General features: G+C 36.2%; 1 protein-coding gene across 5 annotated transcripts in view; it reads left to right on the top strand.

The window, feature by feature from the left end:
* LOC133083009 (zinc finger X-chromosomal protein-like) overlaps positions 1–22,356 on the top strand; it is a 60,508-nt gene that overhangs the window by 3,378 nt on the left and 34,774 nt on the right. The window lies entirely within an intron of this gene.

The following is a 22,356-nucleotide window of genomic DNA, read 5'->3' as shown; positions in this document are numbered from 1 at the left end:
CTTCCAAGCCCAGGTGCTCTGCTTAAGCTCTTCCCAGACACTCTGCTGGCTCATTTCTCTCTCCTTAAAATTTTTTTAGGTTCTCTAATCTTCTAAAAATCATCAGTCCTTTTATTTCTTTTTATCCCACTTATTTCTAAATTCATTATTTCCCAAATAACGAGACTATTCCACAGTACAATTGGTATGTCACATAAAAGTGTTTTGTGTTTCAGAAACTCTGTGCCTTCTGTCTGTGCTGTGGTTCTTTTTATAACCTCATGTGGACTCTCCCTTGAGGTCAGTCCTCTATCCTTTTTTCTCCAATCTTATCTGGCTTCACTGTCTTCTCTTGTCTAAGATTCTCATCTAGCATTTCTCGTTGCCTACTGAACAACTCATTTGCCTTCCTGACATTCCATACTCAATATGGCTAAAATAAAATGTATCTGATACATATTAGATACATAATATGAGCTGAAAAAACAGTTTCTTCATAGAATCCCTAAAACAACAACTGCTTGTTGATTTCTTTCTGTTTGTGACTTTATTTTCCCAGGCTTTTTTTTCTTTTGTGTCCCATAGAACAATACAGACATCTTTAACTTACCATTGAATCTATTGTATTCTATTAGTTTATATTTTGTTTTCTTGAGGTCCTAACTGTAGAGACAGTTTCTCATCCTGCCTTGTCCCCTTAGCAAAATGATCTGGCGCATGGACATCATTTTCAGTAAATATTATTTGAATGATTGAATGCAGAGATTTATATGGAGTTGACTAATTTTCCAATTGAAATTAGCTTAAACAGATACTGTGTTGTGGACAAAGGTATAAATATTAAGGCATACTGTGTCCACATTATAAAGGCACAAAGTCCAAATGGGAGCTCAGGAATAACCTTCCCTCCCTGCTTTATTCTCCTCCCCCATATTCTTCACCTGATAGGAATATGGACAGTCCATTATTCTTATAACATTATTTTTCAGTACAACATTTTATAAAATTATGCAGGAGTCCTGAGGTGGAAAAGTTTGAGAAATTCCTAGTCTAATTTAATAATAGACTTGTATTTTAGTAAATAAATAAGCCCTGGCTTATTTATTCATTAATAGCTACAGTTAAGTTTTAAGTTGTTTGAATTTTCAAAACAGTGCTGCTCTCTTTGCACATAACTCTTCTCTCTTGGGTTTATGATACACATGGAATTGGTACACTGAAGTGTATATATATGCATTGTCAGCTTTACTGGGAATTGCCAAGTTCTTTCCACAGTGGTTGTATTTAGTTGATACTAAATTGTGAGTCTCTCTTTCTTCATAGCACTGCCAAAGATTTAACAGTTTAATTTCTTCCAGTCTTCAGGGATTAGATGTTTTCTGATTGTCACTTTAACTTTGCGTCAGTCAGAATACTGGTGAGGTGGAGCCTTTTTTTTTTTTTTTATACCATATGTTTATTGGCTGTTTGTCCTCTTCAGTGAATTGCTCATTCCTATTCTTGACCCATTTTTCTTTTTTTTCTCCAGTTTTACTGAGCACTGTATAAGTTTAAGGCATACAGTGTAATGATTTTCATATGCTATGAAAAGATTATCACAGTAAGTTTAGTGAACATCAGTCATAGATATAAAATCAAATAAGTGTAAAAAATATATTTTTCATTGTGATGAGAACTCTTAGAATTTACTCTCAACAAACTTTTATATGTAACATACAGCTGTGTTAATTACACTTATTATTTTGTACATACATCCTTAGTACTTATTTATAACTGGAAGTTTAATACCTTTTGACTACTTTCACCCACTTACCCCTCTCCCCAAGCCCCGCCTCTGGTAACCACAAATCTGATCTCTTTTTCTGTGAGTTTGTTTGTTGTAATTGACCTACAACACTATGTTAGATTCTGTTACACAGCTTAGTGATTCGACTTACCTATACATTTCAACGGGATCATCCCAGTAAGTCTGGTTACGATATGTGGCCATACAAAGATATTGCACAGTTATTGGCTCTGTTCCCCACCATGTATATTCATACCCATGATTCATTTATTTTGCAACCGGAAGTTTGTATATCTTAATCTCCGTTACCTATTTCTTTCCTCTTATCACCTGTCTCTCCTCTGACAACCACCTGTTTGTTCTCTGTATCTGTCCCTCTGTTTCTGTTTTGTTATGTTCATTTGTTTTTTTAGATTCCACATGTAAGTGAAATCATACAGTATTCGTCTTTCTTTGTCTGACTAATTTTACTTAGTCTAATATCCTCTAGGTTCATGCATGTTGTCACAAATGGCAATATTTCATTCTTTTTTATGGCTAACATTCCACATCTTTATTCATCTGCATGGTGCAGTTAGGTTGCTTTCATACCTTGGCGATTGTAAACAGTCCTGCAGTAATGAACATTGGGGTGCATGTATTTTCTCTAATTAGTGTTCTTATTTTGATAAATACCTAGGAGTGTAATTGCTGGATCATATGGTAGTTCTATTTTTAATTTTTTGAGGAATCTTCATACTGTTTTTCATAGTGGCTGCACCAATTTACATTCCCACCGACAGTGCATAAGGGTTCCCTTTTCTCCACACCCTTGCCAATACTTGTGATTTGCTGTCTTTTGGATACTAGTCATTCTGACGGATGTGATGTGATGTGATCCCTCATTGTGGTTTTGATTTGCATTTCCTTAATAATTAGTGATGTTGAACATCTTTTCATGTGTCTCTTGGCCATCTGTATGTGTTTTTTGGAAAAATGTCTTCAGATTCTCTGCCTGTTTTTAATTGGGTAGTTTGTGGGGTTTTGTTTTCTTTTGTTTGTTTGATGTTGTGTGACTTCTTTTTACATTTGTATATTAACGCTCTATTGGATATATCCTTTGCAAATATCTTCTCCCATTCAATTGGGAGCCTTTTCGTTTTGTTGATATTTTCCTTCCCTGTGCAAAAGCTTTTTAGTTTGAAGTAGTCCCACATCTGTTTATTTTTATTTCCCTTGTGAGAAATAAACTTTCCCTTTTTTACGTGTGTAAAAAAAATACTACTAATACTAATGTCAAAGGGTTTGCTGCCTGTGTTTTCTTCTAGAATTTTTATGGTTTCAGGTCTTACATTTAAGTCTTTAATATGTATTGAGTTTATTTTTGTGCATGGTGCAAGAGAGTAGTCCAGTTTGATTCTTTTGCATGTAGCTATCCACTTTTCTCAACAGCTTTTATTAAAGAGGCTCTCTTTTCCACATTGTATTATTTTTGCATCCCTTGTTACAGATTAATTACATGCAAATATGGGCAGTTCCTTTGTACATAACTTGTTTTTAATATTATGTCTTTGTTTTTAACTTTTACCATTTTTTAAATTAATTTATTTATTTGCTTATGGCTGTGTTGGGTCTTCGTTTCTGTGAGAAGGCTTTCTCTAGTTGTGGCAAGCGGGGGGCCACTCCTCATCGCGGTGCGCGGGCCTCTCACTATCGCGGCCTCTCTTGTTGCGGAGCACAGGCTCCAGACGCGCAGGCTCAGCAATTGTGGCTAACGGGCCCAGTTGCTCCGCGGCATGTGGGATCCTCCCAGACCAGGGCTCGAACTGGTGTCCCCTGCATCGGCAGGCAGACTCCCAACCACTGCGCCACCAGGGAAGCCCTAACTTTTACCATTTTAATTACACCGTATCTTGATGTGTTCTTTGGGTTAATCCTGTATGGGACTCTCTGTGCTTCCTGGACTTGGATGTCTGTGTCCCATTTTAGGGAAGTTTTTGGCTATGATGTCTTCAGATATTATCTCTGCCTCTTTTCTTAATATCTTCTCCTTCTGGGACTCCTGTAATGTGAATATCAGTACACTTGAAGTTGTCCCAGAGGTCTCTTAAACGATCCTCATTTCTGTTCATGCTTTTTCTTTTTTCTGTTCAGCCTCAGCAGTTTCCACTAGTCTGTCTAGTCACTGATATGTTCTTCTGTATCATCTGATCTAGTGTTGATTCTTTTTAGTGTGTTTTTCATTTCAGTTATTGTATTATTCCTCTCTATTTGGTTGTTTTTTGTCTTCTAACTCTGTTAAAAACTTCTAACTTCTCACTCTGTGCATCCATTCTCCTCCCAAATTCTTTGATTATCTTTATGATCATTGCCTTTAACTCTTTATTGAGTAGATTGCCTATCTCTACTTCATTTAGTTCCTCTGAGGTTTTATTTCTGTACATAGGGCAGCTGGCTGTGGAGTATTAGTGGGTCTTGGGGCTAGTGCTGGCCCACTAGTGGGCAGAGCTGAGTGCTGGGGTCTCTAACTGCAGGGCTGAAGGTGTCTTGGAGTTGGTGTTAGCCAGCTGGTGGGCAGGGCCTGGTTCCGATGGCCAGATGTGAAGTCCCATGAGGTTCCCAGGCTGGGTGGTCCCGTGCTAGTGCCAGTGCACTTGTGTGTGTGGTTGATTCCCAGGGCAGCTATGGGCTGAAGGGCCTTAAGGTTAGCTGGCCTCCTGGTGGGTGGGGCTGGGTCCCTTCCTGGCTAGTTGCTTGGCCTGGACTTCCTGGTACTGGTGCTGACAGACTGGTGGCTGGACCAGGTCGCAGTGCTAATAAGCTAGAGGGAGGGTTCCAGAGTGGTGCTTGCCAGCACCAGTGTCCACATGGTAGAACAAGGCTCCCCAGAATGGCTGCCTCCAGTGACTGTGTCCCCAGGGTGAGCTCCATTTGCCCCTTCTTTTCCAGGAGACTCTCCAAGATCAGATATCAGCATATGGATCTAACCTGGGTGTCTTTCAAATTACAGCTTCTGTATGTGCCCTTTAAGAATGGAGTCTATTTCCCGCATTCTTCTGGGTCTCCTCAGAGTAAGCCCCACTGGCTTTCAAAGTCAGACATACGGGGAACTTGTCCTCCCAGTGCAAGACCCCTAGGCTGTGGAGCCTACTGTGGTGCTCCAATTCTTTACTCCTTGGGAAGAATCTCTACAATTATGATTATCCTCCCATTTGTGGGTCACCTACCCAGGGATATGCATAGGCCTTGACTGTACTGTATATCCACCCCTTCTATCTGTCTCTTTGTGGTTCCTTCTTTGTATCTTTAGTTGTGGAAGATATTTTCTACTAGTCTTCTGGTTTTTCTCAACAATACTTGCTCTGTAGATACAATTTTGGTGTGTCTGTGAGAGGAGGTGAGCTCAGGGTCTTCCAACTCCTCCATCTTGGCCACTTTCCATTGACACATTTTTCTTATTCATTTTTAGGTGTTACTTTTGTGTTCTGTGTAAAAGTGATTTGCACTGTAAATACCTTCTCAGTCTGTGACTTGTCTTTTATCTTTGTTTCTGCCATATTTTGTTGAGTGGAACTTCATGTGAGATAATTTTTTTTTAATCTTCAAGAATGGCTTGTGTTTTTTGTATCTTCGACAAATTCTTCCCTTACCACAAACTCTTACAGTTTGCTTTTTTATATATAGATGATTAGTCTGTCTGGAATTTTTTTTTCTGTATTTTTTGATGTAGGATTCTAATTCTGTTTTATACATGTAGATTTATTGACAGGTTTAGCCTTTCTCACTGATTTGTAATTCAGTTTATGAGGTATATTGAATTCCTATACAAGGATATTGAAAGTTTTCCTATTTTGGTTCCATTGGTCTGTTGCATATCTGTATACCCTGTTTTTAAAACTGTGATTATAATAAAATCTTAGTAAGTATTCTCTTATTCTTTGTAGAATTGTTTTAGTTATCTTTTTCTTTTAACTTTTTTTAGACTCTTTATTTCAATTGGAAAAATTATTAAATTTTTGTATTTGCATCAAGTTTATACAGTATATGGACATATATATGCCTTTGATGAACATGGTTTGTCTGTTTATTTATATAGGCTTTTTAAAGTCCTTTTATAACATTTTCTCCATCATCGTTATCATCTTTGCCATTGTCATCAAACACTTATAGTGTGCCAGCACTGTTCTTCAGACAGTACTAATATAATAACTTTTTAAATCTCCCTGCGATAATTACACATTTCATTTATTTATTTTTTTTGGCCGTGCTGCATGACTAGTGGGATCTTAGTTTCCCAACCAGGAATTGAACGCTGACCCTTGGCAGTGAGAGCTCTGAGCCCTAACCACTGGACAACCAGGGAATTCCCAATACGCATTTTCTTGTATCCTAAGTTTGCTATGAAACTTCTAAACCCCAGGGATTGAAACCCATAATCTTAGTGGAGGTAGAATTTTAATTTTACCATCTGGCTCGAGTCTACACCTATACCATACTATATATTGCTTTTCATAGATGCGTTGTTAACTGTATCCTGTTACGTTGTGTAACTTTTGTGGCCATAGTGAATAGCAGTTTTTTAAAAGTAACAATTTCAGGTTATAATTTATAACAGACTCTGTTGACATGCAGAAATCGATTATGCAAACTTGCATTATTAAATGCATGACCATATTGCATAGATTCTGAGGTGTACTTTCCCCCTTATAGGTCAATATCTCTGAAACTGGAATGTATTTATCACAGCTTGCAGTATTCAGGAACTACTCATTTTGTATCCCTCCACATGAGTTACAGTAATTATTGGTTACTACATACATTGCTAATACTTGTCAGACAGTATTCCTGAAAGTAAAATAAATTGCTCTTGGAAGAGTTGAAAGAAATTAAACAGAAGTCAGAGCCTGGGTTGTTTGATTCATAGTTCAGTCGTAGGATACGTGGTCATACATTGAGAGCCTTTTTAACGCAAAATTTCCAACTTTGAACAGAAGCTGCTTAACTTACTTTAGCAAAAATGAAATAATGACTTTAGTCAAAAAATAAAGTGCTGGCATCAAAGTTTGAGAAGTAAGTGTCATTGACTTGAAAGAAGATTCTACAGTTGATAATTAAGGGGTACTTCATCAACACGTTGTTGGGAGAAAACTATAGTTAGACATGGACATTGAACAGCTTTGAGCAGAAAAGTGAGCCACAGTAGCACCCTGAATGTGATGTGAAGAAGTTTTAATATTCTAAATGCATTTCTTTTGGTTATTTTTCACACACATGCCAACTCCAATATGTATTTTACAGTTCTAAATGATGACAAATTATATCATTTTACTGAGCAGTAGTTTTTCTTAGTGGTATGTAAAATAATGGTTCATTTAATAATTAAGAGCATCTTCAGAGTCCATGAAATCCAGTAGTGATACTAGTTAGTGGTCTTTTTGCATTTTCTCTGTGATTGTGTTTTCTGTTAATAATGATGTTAGATTCATTTTTTAATGGTCTAGGTACTTGAAAGAGTGTTTCTAGTGTTTTTTTCTTTAAATACTGATACTGCAGTGTTCTCTTGGGTAAATATTCTTTAAATTCTCTTCCTTTAGAGTTTAAAAGTTTTTATCATAAAGAGGAGTTGAATTTGGGGGATGCTTTGGCCTGCATCTGTTGTTTTTTTTTTTCCTTTAATCCATTAATGTGCTGAATTTTATTAATGGATTTTCTAACTTTAAATTATCTTTGAATTTTCTGTATAGTTGGTATTTACATTTCCATATCATTGTGCTATAATTTGTCCCTGATTTCTCAAGATATTTTTAAACACTAGCTTACAAACTAATTCTTTCTACTTCTGTTCTTCCAGTTATTCAACTTAGATGTTAAATATTGCTTAACTTGATTTCAGGTAATGAACGTTAATCATTATGTTTACCTTCTTTTTAAACTTCCATTCGAAGATAGGGTTTGCTGACTAGAAAAAAAAAAAAAAGGAAGTTTAAAATTCACTGTCCCAGGTAATAAAAAGATTAGCTGAGGGATGGATAAGGGGGGAAAAAAAAAGATGGTTAGGACTTTACTTAAGATAGAGAGAATGAAAGTTAACTTTAAAATATTAGAGGAAAACTAGATAGATTTAAAAGGATAACAGTGAGAGGTTTTTTAAAAATGTAATTTAAAAAATATTAATTAAATTTTTTTTTTGAGAATTTTTATATGGAAGAAGGCTAGACTATGGAAAACTAAAATAAGTTTTTTGTTGTTGTTTTTTGGCCACCCTTTGTGGCATGTGGGATCTTAATTCCCCAACCAGGCATCGAACCTGTGCCCCCTGCAGTGGAAGCATGGAGAGTCTTAACCATTGGACCACCAGGATAAGTCCCCAGAATGAAGAATTTTTAATACATAGTGATGAAACAGATTGATATTTTATCTCTGTGAATGAAATTTAAAAATTGAAATTATATTTGTTTCATCTTTTAAAAACTAGATTTAGTTCTAATTTTAACAGTGCACTAATTCTCCAAATGAAGAGAATAAAGAGGTGGATTGTATTTTGGCATGATTTTCTGACATAATTGTGAGCTAGCATTATATGGTATTTTCACTTCATACTGGAATTGCAATATGAGAATTGTATGTCAGTTTTCTAAGTCCTTTGCTAGGCTTACTCTTGTGGATATTTTTCTTTCTCTAGCTGTTAAATTAAAATGTATAGGAAGACTAAGTCAGTGGCCATGACTGTGACTGATCATTTCTTTTTCATTTTCACCAACTTTTTTACATCTTTTGTGCTTTATGTTTTCACTTTAAAATATAATTACTTTGTGTTTACTTTGTATTATCATTATGTTTAAAGATTTGATCAGTCATACTAATTAACAAAGATAATGTGTTTTAAGTGGAAAGCAGAGTTTACAGTTTATGTGGAAGAAATGTTTTGAGTTCATTAGTTGAGCGAACTCCAAGCAGTTTTCTTGTTCACCCGTATTGTTAAACTATTATATATATTTAAACATGTGCAATATAGTCATTTTAATGAACAGCATTTAAAAAAATTATATATAAACAACAGTTCTGTGGGGTGTGCACATATCACTTCAATGACCAGTGGCACATTAAATACATTCATTCTTAAGACTTTTGCTTTCTCCTACAATCATTAGATCTGCTGAGATTCAGGTAATGAACATTCAAACAACTTAAATAGGCTTCAGAAGATACTGTGAAATAATTGAAACTAGAGAATAAGAGTCTTAAAAGGATTAAAAAAGTAAAATAGTTAACATGTTTATGAGAAATGAATAAAGTCCCTTTGTGTCCTTGAGCACATTTCTTAGCTTTCAAAACTTCAATGTCATTAATTGGAAAATGGGGCTGGTAATATCTGCCACTAGTTCAGGTAAAGATAAAATGAGATAATTTATGCAAAGACCTTAGTACAGATTTTGAGATCTAGCAAATTATCTACAAATGACAGCTTTTTTAAGGATGGAAACAGAATAGATTAAAATAAGCATGAATACAAATTAAAAGGTGTGAACACTGGGCTTTCCTGATTTTGTTAGCTAACAAAGTGGAAATAATGGTGGACTAACATCTAGTACTTTAATAAAACAATCTAAGACCTTTTTCACAAACATATTAAATTTAAGGATTGATAAATTAAATAAGAGTAATAGATTAGAAAAAGTTAATATTTTAAGGATGTCAGTTTTTCCCAAATTGATCAGTATAAATTAACAGAATCCCAGTCAATCCCAGTGGTGTTAAAAAAGAGAAGTTTAAATATGTGGCAGTAAGGACGACTATACCACGCACATAGACTGATAGGTCTTTAAAAAGTCAGTGAGATAAAACTCAGCTGAGAGATGTATAAAACTCATAAGCAACATATTAACAAAAAAACCCAAATGCTCGTTTTTCAGTAAAATTACAAATTTTAAAAATATTAATTTCCAGTGTTCATTAGGTTTTAGGGAAGTAGGTATGTTTACATTACTGGTAAAAGCATATAAATTGTTAGGAGCGTTTTGTGGAGAGCATCTTAACAATATCTATCGGGGTTTTTTTGGTTTTGTTTTTTGTTTTTGCTGCGCCATGTGGCTTGTGGGATCTTAGTTCCCTGACAAGAGATCAAACCTGGCCCTGGCAGTGAAAGCTCCAAATCCTAACCACCGGACCGTGAGGATATTCCCTCAAATTTTTACATGTACAAAACAGTCTGACTCACGTGACCTTCTTTGCAGTTTTCCTATAGAATATCCACCAAAATGTAAACGACAACAGCAAAAAACAAAATGTGCTGTCTGTCGCAGTGTTGCATACTAAAGTACTGAGATAGATGCAAGCAGTATTCATGTCTCATTTTGAACTTGGCTAAATTAAGTAAGAGCATACTCATAACCAACTGAATCTGCTTAAAGGGCAAATTATAGAATTTACCATACTTTTAAAAAATTTAGAAGGAAATGGAGCATCTCTTAATAATTCTTACCTGCTGAGGAAAAGTAGCCCTCTTGAGGAACATTAATCATAATGGTGGTAAGATGTAGAGGTAGTTTATTTAAAATGCATTATTACCTTATCTGATATTGATTGTGTTGGCCTCAACTATTAAACACATTCACTCATGTGACTAACCATTACCCTGATTTTTTAAATGACTTTACGAGTAACACAGAAGCCTCACTCCTGTCCCCTTCCCAGTCAATTATTCCTCCCTTTGCAAGAAAGAACCACTATTCTGACTTCTGTTACCATTGATTTGGTTTGTATTTTTGTGTGTCGGGCTTTCCAGAGCAACATTATGCCTGGAAAAGTTATCCATGAAATTGCATATAGCAGTTATTTCATTCTTATTGTGTATAATAATGAGTTGTATAAATATTCCATCATTATCCATTCTGATATTGATTAACATCTGGATTCTTTATGTTGGCAGTTTCAAAGAGTACTGTTGGAGAATGTACATTTATTGGATTGGCCAAAAAGATCATTTGGGTTTTTCTGTAAAATGTTACAGAAAAATCGGCACAAACTTTTTAGCCTACCCAGTACATGCTTTGGTGCTGGTAGTAAACATTCTGGTTAGATAAGTATGTAAGAGTAATTTGCTAGGATTTTAATTGAATACAGAGGTTAATTTAGGGGAAATTGACATTACAGATGCAATGTTTTCAAGAGCAAGAGAATTCTCCATTTGTCTTTTAAGAAGAATCTCACTAGAGTTTTCAATTAATATAGCCAATCATGTATTTAATTAAGTGGTAAAAAATCTGTTGTCTTTAATAGTACTAATTTTGTACTATTTTGCTTTTCTGAACTGGTTATGTTGATAGTATTTCTGTTGGTTTTTTTGGATTTCTTGGATGTATAAGGTATAAATCAGAAATTTGACTATAATCATTCATTTACTTATCTTACCTAACTGCATTGGTTAGCAATTTCCAGTATTATAATACAGTATGTTAAAAGGCTTCTTAACTTTCTGACCTTTGTGAGAATGTAGTGTTTCATCCCTAAGTTCAAGGTATGCAGTTCTACTTTAAAGTAATGCAAATATTATTCTTCTGTATTATGTGAGCTAATTTTATTTGTGTTATAGAAACCCTTTGGTAGCAGATTAGACTGATTTTCAGATTCTGAAGTGCATAATTATACACTTGTGCACACATTTTTATTGTGTTAAGACATACCTTTTTTTCCACTGGAGTGAATATTTTTAAGTAAAGAATCAATATTGAATATCAACTTTTTGACATCTTTAAGAGTATCATAGTTTTTTACTTGCAGCCCATTGATATGGACTAATTGGCTCCATCCTGATTTCTTACTTTGTCAAGGGATGTGTTTGTGTGTTTCTCTTTCAGACTATGTATCATATTTGCAAATACTTGAACTGGTGTCATAAATAATAAGAGTTTGGGAGTGGTTTGAATTATTTTATCAGGTTTTGGTTTTGGAGATTTGTTGACTTTGCCAAAGGAATTGTAAAATGCTCTAAAATAATTCATAAAGCTTTAGAATTATTTGTTCTTGGAACTTGTGAAAAAATTCACCTATGAAAGCATTTGAGTTTCAAGCTGTTTGAAATGTTAACATTAGACAAGTTATTATGTATTTATTTTTATGATTGCTTGAGTTTTCTATCTCCAGTTAATACTGGTAAATTTTTAAAAATTAATCATTTTTGGCTGTATTGGGTCTTTGTTGCTGCACACGGTCTTTCTCTAGTTGCGGTGAGCTGGGGCTACTCTTGCTTGCGGTGCATGGGCTTCTGTTGTGGTGGCTTCTCTTGTTGTGGAACACGGGCTCTAGGTGGGTGGGCTTCAGTAGTTGTGGTGCACGGGCTCAGTAGTTGTGGCTCGCAGGCTTGTGGGATCCAACTTGCAGGCAAGTTGCTCCATGACATGTGGCATCTTCCCAGACCAGGGCTCAAACCTGTGTCCCCTATATTGGCAGGTGAATTCTTAACCACTGAACCTTAACCACAGGGAAGTCCCGAGAGGCTATTTTCATCTCCTAGGATCAGGAAATACGGGGCTGAGAGTGAATGATGATCATGGGAATAAGAGAAAGGAACAGATAATTGAGTAGTTGGGAGGGAAGGAATGGGCAAGATCAGACATCCCAACTGACAGGGAAGGAAGAAAAGGTCATAGTGATCATGTCTGGAGGAAGCTGGGTTTTATCCAAATGAAATATTCAGTAGATAGTCTGGTGGAAGAATTAGGTCCTAGCCTAGTGTGAGTATGTGGATTTGGGAAATTATCTTTCTGCATATGGTAGATGAAACCATAGGAATAAAGAGAAAGTAGAAGAAGACATGGCTGATTGCACAACCTTGGGCAAGACAGTAAAGGCTGAGGAGTGACACAGTAACCAGAACTTGGGAAAGTGGGAAGAAAACTAGGGTGTCACTTAAAGACTGAGAAACAAGAGAATTTCAAAACTGAGGAAATTCTCTCTCAAACGTTAATGGGGTGAATGAGAAAAAGGGTTATTCTTTAACCTACGGTTAACCCTACCATTCATTGAAATATCATTGACATATAACATTACGTAAGTTTAAGGTGTACAGTGCAATGATTTGATGCCAGTATGCATTGTGAATTGGTTGTAAACATCTCTGCCTCATAACGTATTTACATTTTCTGTGTGTGGTGAGAATATTAAGTTTTGACATCTTAGCTACTTTGAAGTATGTAATACAGTATTGATAACTGAAGTTATTATTTGGTATATTAGATCCCCAGAACTTATACCTGAAGTTTGTACTCTTAGACCAACATGTTCTCATTTCCCCAAACTCTCCTGCCCCTGATCCTACTCTTTATTTCATTGAATTTATAGATGGGCCTACCTGCTCTTACTGTATTTTGCTTATTGCACTTCACAGATACTGAGGTTTTTAGAAAATGAAGGTTTCTGGCAACGATGTGTCAAGTCTGTTGGAATCATTTTTTCAACAGCATTTTGTCACTTCATGTCTCTGTGCCACATTTTGGTAGTTCTCTCAATATTTTAAACTTTTTTGTTATTATTATATTTGTTATGGTGACCTGATCTTTGATGTTACTATTGTAATTGTTTGGGGGCACCAGGAACTGTACCCATAGAAGACAGTGAACTTAATAAATGTTGTGTGTGTTTTGACTGCTTCAGCTCTGGGCCATTCCCCATTCTGTACCTTTTCTCAGGTCTCCCTATTTCCTGGGACACAACAATATGTAATAAAAGTAGGCCTGCATGAAAAGATGCTCAACATTGCTAATTACTAGAGAAAGACAAATTAAAACTACAATGAAGTGTTACCTCACACCGGTCAGAATGACTGTTGCCAAAAAGTCTACAAACAATAAATGCTGAAGACAGTGTGGAGAAAAGGGAACCCTACTACATGGTTGGTGGGAATGTAAATTGGTGCAGCCACTGTGAAGAACAGTATGGAGATTCCTTAAAAAACTACAAATAGAGTTACCATATGATCCAGCAGTCCCACTCCTAGGCGTATATCCAAAGGAAACTCTTAATTCCAAAAGATACATGCACCCCACTGTTCATAGGAACACTGTTTACAGTAGTCAACACATGGAGGCAACCTAAATGTCCATCAACACATGAATGGATAAAGAAGATGCGCTGTATATACACCAATGGAATATTATTCAGCCATAAAAAAGAATGAAATAATGCCATTTGCAGCAACATGGAGAGACCTATATACATCATCATACTAAGTGAATTCAGAGAAAAACAAATATTGTATGATACCACTTACGTGTGGAATCTAAAAAATAATACAAATGAGTTTATTTACAAACCAAAACAGACATAGAAAACAAACATGGTTACCAAATCGGGGGTGGGGAGTGGTAAATTAGGAGAATGGGATTAACACATACATACCACTATATGTAAAATAGATAAAAAGGATTTACTGTATAGCACAGGAAATTATACTCAATATCTTATAATAACATAATGGAAAAGAATATGATAAAGAATATGTATACATATTCAGTTATGTATATCGGAAAGTAACACAGAATTGTAAATCAACTATAATTCAATTTAAAAAAAAAAGGAAAGGAAAAAAATTAGGCCGGTTAAAGTGGCCTTTAAGTATTCCAAGTGAGAAGAAGAGTCATTTGATGAAGTGAACTTTATTGTTTTATTTAAAGAAATTGCCACAGCCCTTTTGCAACCACCACACTGATCAGTCAGCAGCTATCCAAGATCAAAGCGCAAGACCCTCCATGAGCAAAGATTAGTACTAGCTGAAACCTCAGATGATGGTTATTGTTTTTCAACAATGAAGTATTTTTAAATTAAGGTATGTATTTTTTTAAAAGATATAATGCTGTTACATACTTAATAGACTACCGTACAGCGTAAATGTAACTTTTGTACGCAGTGGGAAGCCAAAAAATTCATGTGACTTCCTTTATTGTGGGGCTCAGGACCTGAACCCAAAATATCTCCATGGTATGCCTATAACACATTTTCTTTACCCATTCATCACTAAGCTTGTTTCTGTATCTGGGCTATTGCAAATAATATAGCAGTCTCTGCCTTATCTGAAGTTTCACTTTCTAGGGGTTTTAGTTACCCTGGTCAACTGTGGTTGGAAAATACTAAATGGAAAATTCTGGAAATGAACAACTCTTAAGTTTTAAATTGCATGCCATTCTGAATACCGTGTTGAAAACTCTTGCCATCTGGCTCTTTCTCAGCTGGGACGTGAATTATCCCTTTGATGCGTGTATCCTGCCCCTTAGTCATTTAGTAGCTTCCTTGGTTTTCAGATCTACTGTCATGGTTTCACAGTGCTTGTTCTCAAGTAACATTTGTTTTACCTAACAATGACCCCAAAGCACAAGAGTAGTGATGCTGGCAATTCGGAAGTGCCAAAGACAAGCATAAAGTGCTTACTTTAAGGGAAAAGGTAGCAATTTGGGAATGTGGAAAAGAAGCCATAAAATGCTTCAGAGGAGAAGGTGAAAGTTCTGGACATAATGAGGAAAGAAAAAAATTGCTTAGGTTGCTAAGATTTACATTAAGAATGAATATTCTATCCATGTATAAAATATCCTATCCAGGAAAAAAAAGTTCGTCATGGTTTTACTGTCACACCTCAGACTGCAAAAGTTACAGCCACAATGCATAATAAACGCTTAAAAAGGTATTGAATTTGTACAATAAAATGTTTTGAGAGACCACATTCACGTAACTTTGTTTTAAAATACATTGTAATCATTCTACTTTATTAATACTTAACTGTTGTTAACCTCTCACTGTGTCTGAAAGTTACACTTTATCATAGGTATGTACTTACAGGAAAAAACATAGAATGTATAGCTTTTGTACTGTCTACAGTTTCAGGTATCCAATGGGGGCTTGAAACCTGTCCTGGTGGCTAAGGGTAACTACTGTTTTTTAGTGAACATGGCAATGCAGATTTTTTTTGACATAGTTATTTTATTTCCTTTGGATATATACCCAGAACTGGAATTGCTGGATCTTATGGTAGTTCAATTCTATTAAGTTTTTAAAATTTATATTACATTGCAGTATAGTTGATTTACAGTGCTGTCTTAGTTTCAGGTGTACAGCAAAGTGATTCAGTTATACATATATCTATTCTTTTCAGATTCTTTTCCCATTTAGGTTATTAAAGAATATTGAGTAGAGTTCTCTGTGCTATACAGTAGGTCTTGTTCATTATCTGTTTTATATATAACAGTAGTGTGTGTATGTTAATCCCAAGCTCCTAATTTATCCCTCACCCCACTTTTCCCCTTTTGTAATCATAAGTTTGTTTTCTAAGTCTGTGAGTCTGTTTCTCTTTTGTAAATAAGTTCATTTGTATCATTTTTTTTTTAGCATGTAAATCAGCGGTCCCCAACCTTTTTGCTACCAGGGACCGGTTTCGTGGAAGACAGCTTTTCCACAGATGGTGGAAGGGGGGGGGGTGGTTTCGGGATGATTCAACCACATTACATTTGTTGTGCACTTTATTTCTATTATTATTACATCATAATATATAATGAAATAATTATACCACTCACCATAATGCAGAATCACTGGGAGCCCTGAGCTTGTTTTCACTTGCTACTCACTGATAGGGGTTTGATACGAGTCTGAAAGCAATTGATTTATTATGGTCTCTGTGCAGTCAGACCTCTCTGCTAATGATAAACTGTATTTGCAGCCGCTCCTCTGCCTGCGTCACTGCCTCAGCTCCACCTCAGATGATCAGGCATTAGAGTCTCATAAGGAGCATGCAGCCTAGATCCCTCGCATGTGCAGTTCACAGTAGGGTTCACACTCCTATGATAATCTGATGCTGCCGCTGATCTGACAGGAGGTGGAGTTCAGGCGGTAATCTAAGCAGCGGGGGGTGGCTGCAAATACAGATGGAGCTTTGCTCGCTCGCTTGCCACTCACTCACCTGTATGTGGACCGGTAATGGTCTGTTCCCCGGGGGTTGGGGATCCCTGATATAAGTGGTTTCATACGATATTTGTCTTTCTCTGACTTACTTCACTTAGTATGATGATTTCTAGGTCCATCCATGTTGCTGCAGATGGCATTATTTCATTCTTTTTCATGGCTGGTAATACTCCATTGTACATGTGTACCATATCTTTATCCATTCCTCTGTTGATGGACATTGAGGTTGCTTCCTTGTCTTGGTTATTGTAAATAGTGATGTAGTGAACATTGGGGTGCGTCTACCTTTTCGAATTATGGTTTTCTCCGAATACATGCCCAGAAGTGGAATTGCTGGATCATATGGTAGCTCTGTTTTTAATTTTTTAATTAATCTCCATACAGTGGCTGTACCAATTTACATTCCCACCAACAGTGTAGGGGGGTTCCCTTTTCTCCACACACTCTCTAGTGATTTATTGTTGATAAATTTATTGTTGATCCTTTGTGATGATGACCGTTCTTCTCACTGGTGTGAGGGGAAACCTCATTGTAGTTTTTTTTTTTTTTTTTAAGAAACTTTATTATGTTGTTTGGTCCGTTGAATGGAAATTATTTTCTTTTTTTTTAATTAATTAATTTATTTATGGCTGTGTTGGATCTTCGTTTCTGTGCAAGGGCTTTCGCTAGTTGTGGCAAGCGGGGGCCACTCTTCATCGCGGTGCGCGGGCCTCTCACTATCGCGGCCTCTCTTGTTGCGGAGCACAGGCTCCAGACGCGCAGGCTCAGCAATTGTGGTTCACGGGCCCAGTTGCTCTGCGGCATGTGGGATCTTCCCAGACCAGGGCTTGAACCCATGTCCTCTGCATTGGCAGGCAAATTCTCAACCACTGCGCCACCAGGGAAGCCCCCTCATTGTAGTTTTGATTTGCATTTTTCTAATAACTAGTGATGTTGAGTATCTTTTTATGTGCTTTAAGGTCATCTGTGTGTCTTCTTGGGAGAAATGTCTATTTAGATTTTTCTGCCCATTTTTTGATTGGGTTGTTTGTTTTTTTGATATTGAGCTCCATGAGTTGTTTGTATATTTTGGAGATTAATCCCTTGTAGATCACATCATTTATAAATATTTTCTCCCATTTTGTGGGTTGTCTTTTGATTTTGTTTATGGTTTCCTTTAAGTTTATGGTTTCCTTTATGGTTTCCTTTAAGCTGCGCAAAGCTTTTAAGTTTAATTAGGTCCTAGTTTTTTATTTTTGTTATTATTCTTATTACTCTAGGAGGTGAAGCCAAAAAGATTGCTGTGATTTATGTCAGAGTGTTCTGCCTATATTTTCCTCTAAGCGTTTAATAGTATGTAGTCTTACATTTAGGTCTTTAATCCATTTTGAGTTTATTTTTGTGTACGGTGTTAGGGAATGTTCTAGTTTCATTCTTTTATTTATTTTTTTTCATTTCTTTTTTCATTCAGTTTTCCCAACACCACTTATAGAAGAGACTTTTTTCTCCATTGTATATGCTTGCCTCCTCTGTTGTAGATTAATTCACCATAGGTATATGAGTTTATTTCTGGGCTTTCTAGCCTGATCTGTTGATCTATATTTCTGTTTTTGTGCCAGTACCATATTGTTTTGTTGACTGTAGCTCTGTAGCAGTCTGAAGTCAGGGAACCTGACTGTTGGGGTGTTATGTGTTTCCATACAAATTTAAAGTTTTTTTGTTCTAGTTCTGTGAAAAAATGCCATTGCTAATGTGATAGGAATTGCATTGAATCTTTGATTGCCTTGGGTAGTATAGTCATTTAGACAATATTGATTCTTCCAATCTGAGAACATGGTATATCTTTCCATCTGTTCGTGCCATCATTGATTTCTTTCATCAGTGTCATACAGTTTTTGGAGTACAGGTCTTTTGCCTCCTTAGATAGGTTTGTTCCTAGGTATTTTATTCTTTTTCATGTGATGGTAAATGATATTGTTTCCCTCATTTCTTTCTGAACTTCCGTTGTTAATGTATAGAAAGGCAAGAGATTTTTTGCGTATTAATTGTGTACCCTGCAAATTTACCAAAGTCATTGATGAGCTCTAGTAGCATCTTCAGGATTTTTATGTATAGTATCATGTCATCTGCGAACAGTGACAGTTTTACTACCACTTGTCCAGTTTGGATTTCTTTTATTTCTTTTTTTTTCTCTGATTGCTGTGGCTAGAACTTCCAAAACTATGTTGCATCACAGTGGTGAGAGTCGATATTCTTGTCTTGTTCCTGGTCTTAGAGGAAATGCTTTCTGCTTTTCAGTTGAGTATGATGTTAGCTGTGGCTTTGTCATATGTTGTCTTAAGTATTTTGAGGTATGTTCCTTCTGTGCCCACTTTCTGGAGAGTTTTTCTCATAAACAGATGTTGAATTTTGTCAAAAGGTTTTTTCCCATATATGTTAGGATGATCACGTGGTTTTTATTCTTCAATTTGTTAATGTGGTGTGTCACACTGATTGACTTGCAGATATTGAAAAATCCTTGCATACCTGGGATAAATCCACTTGCTCATGATGTATCATCCTTTTAATGTATTGTTGGATTCAGTTTGCTAGTATTTTGTTGACGATTGTTGTGTCTATGTTCATCAGTGATACTGGCCTGTAGTTTTTTTTTTTTTTCTTGGTGTCTTTGTCTAGTTTTGGTATCAAGGTGATGGTGGCCTCATCGAATGAGCTTGGGAGTGTTCCTTCCTCTGCAATTTATGGGAATTTTTTCAGAAGGATAGGTGTTAAGTCTTCTTTAAATGTTTTATAGAATTCACCTCTGAAACTATCTGGTCCTGGACTTTTCTCTGGACTTCTGTTTGTTGGTGGTTTTTTTTTTTTTTTTTTAACATCTTTATTGGAGTATAATTGATTTACAATAATAGTGTGTTAGTTTCTGCTTTATAACAAAGTGAACCAGTTGTACATATGCATATGTTCCCATGTCTCTTCCATCTTGCATCTCCCTCCCTCCCACCCTCCCTATCCCACCCCTCTAGGTGGCCACAAAGCACTGAACTGATCTCCCTGTGCTATGCGGCTGCTTCCCACTAGCTATCTATTTTACATTTGATAGTGTATATATGTCTATGCCACTCTCTCACCCTGTCACATCTTACCCCTCCCCCTCCCCATATCCTCAGGTCCATTGTTTACTAGGTCTGTGTCTTTATTCCCGTCTTGCCACTAGGTTCTTTATGACCTTTTTTTTTTTTTTTCCTTAGATTCCATATATATTTGTTAGCATACTGTATTGGTTTTTCTCTTTCTGGCTTACTTCACTCTGTATGACAGATTCTAGGTCCATCCACCTCACTACAAATACCTCCATTTCGTTTCTTTTTATGGCTGAGTAATATTCCATTGTATGTATGTGCCACATCTTCTTTATCCATTCATCCGATGATGGACACTTAGGTTGCTTCCATGTCCTGGCTATTGTAAATAGACCTGCAATGAACATTTTGGTACATGACTCTTTTTGAATTGTGGTTTTCTCAGGGTATATGCCCAGTAGTGGGATTGCTGGGTCGTATGGTAGTTCTATTTTTAGTTTTTTAAGGAACCTCCATACTGTTCTCCATAGTGGCTGTATCAATTTACATTCCCACCAACGGTGCAAGAGGGTTCCCTTTTCTCCACACCCTCTCCAGCATTTATTGTTTCCTGATTTTTTGATGATGGCCATTCTGAGTGGTGTGAAATGATATCTCATTGTAGTTTTGATTTGCATTTCTCTAATGATTAATGATGTTGAGCATTCTTTCATGTGTCTGTTGGCAATCTGTATATCTTCTTTGGAGAAATGTCTATTTAGGTATTCTGCCCATTTTTGGATTGGGTTGTTTGTTTTTTTGATATTGAGCTGCATGAGCTGCTTGTAAATCTTGGAGATGAATCCTTTGTCAGTTGCTTCATTTGCAAATATTTTCTCCCATTCTGAGGGTTGTCTTTTGGTCTTGTTTATGGTTTCCTTTGCTGTGCAAAAGCTTTTAAGTTTCATTAGGTCCCATTTGTTTATTTGTGTTTTTATTTCCATTTCTCTAGGAGCTGGGTCAAAAAGAATCTTGCTGTGATTTATGTCATAGAGTGTTCTGCCTATGTTTTCCTCTAAGAGTTTGATAGTGTCTGGCCTTACACTTAGGTCTTTAATCCATTTTGAGTTTATTTTTGTGTATGGTGTTAGGGAGTGTTCTAATTTAATACTTTTACATGCACCTGTCCAGTTTTCCCAGCACCACTTATTGAAGAGGCTGTCTTTTCTCCACTGTATATGCTTGCCTCCTTTGTCAAAGATAAGGTGACCATATGTGTGTGGGTTTATCTCTGGGCTTTCTATCCTGTTCCACTGATCTATATTTCTGTTTTTGTGCCAGTACCAAACTGTCTTGATTACTGTAGCTTTGTAATATAGTCTGAAGTCAGGGAGCCTGATTCCTCCAGCTCCATTTTTCGTTCTCAAGATTGCTTTGGCTATTCGGGGTCTTTTGTGTTTCCATACAAATTGTGAATTTTTTGTTCTAGTTCTGTGAAAAATGCCAGTGGTAGTTTGATAGGGATTGCATTGAATCTGTAGATTGCTTTGAGTAGTAGAGTCATTTTCACAATGTTGATTCTTCCAATCCAAGAACATGGTATATTTCTCCATCTATTTGTATCATCTTTAATTTCTTCCATCAGTGTCTTATAATTTTCTGCATACAGGTCTTTTGTCTCCTTAGGTAGGTTTATTCCTAGATATTTTATTCTTTTTGTTGCAGTGGTAAACGGAAGTGTTTTCTTAATTTCACTTTCAGATTTTTCATCATTAGTGTATAGGAATGCAAGAGATTTCTGTGCGTTAATTTTGTATCCTGCTATTTTACCAAATTCATTGATTAGCTCTAGTAGTTTTCTAGTAGCCTCTTTAGGATTCTCTTTGTATAGTATCATGTCATTTGCAAACAGTGACAGCTTTACTTCTTTTCCGATTTGGATTCCTTTTATTTCTTTTTCTTCTCTGATTGCTGTGGCTAACACTTCCAAAACTATGTTGAATAATAGTGGTGAGAGTGGACAACCTTGTCTTGTTCTTGATCTTAGTGGAAATGGTTTCAGTTTTTCACCATTGAGGACTATGTTGGCTGTGGGTTTGTCATATATGGCCTTTATTATGTTGAGGAAAGTTCCCTCTATGCCTATTTTCTGCAGGGCTTTTATCATAAATGGGTGTTGAATTTTGTCAAAAGCTTTCTCTGCATCTATTGAGATGATCATATGGTTTTTCTCCTTCAATTTGTTAATATGATGTATCACGTTGATTGATTTGCATATATTGAAGAATCCCTGCATTCCTGGAATAAACCCCACTTGATCATGGTGTATGATCCTTTTAATGTGCTGTTGGATTCTGTTTGCTAGTATTTTGTTGAGGATTTTTGCATCTATGTTCATCAGTGATATTGGCCTGTAGTTTTCTTTCTTTGTGACATCTTTGTCTGGTTTTGGTGTCAGGGTGATGGTGGCCTCATAGAATGAGTTTGGGAGTGTTTCTCTCTCTGCAATATTTTGGAAGAGTTTGAGAAGGATAGGTGTTAGCTCTTCTCTAAATGTTTGATAGAATTCGCCTGTGAAGCCATCTGGTCCTGGGCTTTTGTGTGTTGGAAGATTTTTAATCACGGTTTCAA

Source organism: Eubalaena glacialis, unplaced genomic scaffold (assembly GCF_028564815.1).
Source record: "Eubalaena glacialis isolate mEubGla1 unplaced genomic scaffold, mEubGla1.1.hap2.+ XY H_3, whole genome shotgun sequence".
Classification (NCBI taxonomy): domain Eukaryota; kingdom Metazoa; phylum Chordata; class Mammalia; order Artiodactyla; family Balaenidae; genus Eubalaena; species Eubalaena glacialis.
The sequence above is the reverse complement of the archived record's forward strand: the minus strand, read 5'-3'. Positions and strand labels throughout refer to the sequence as shown.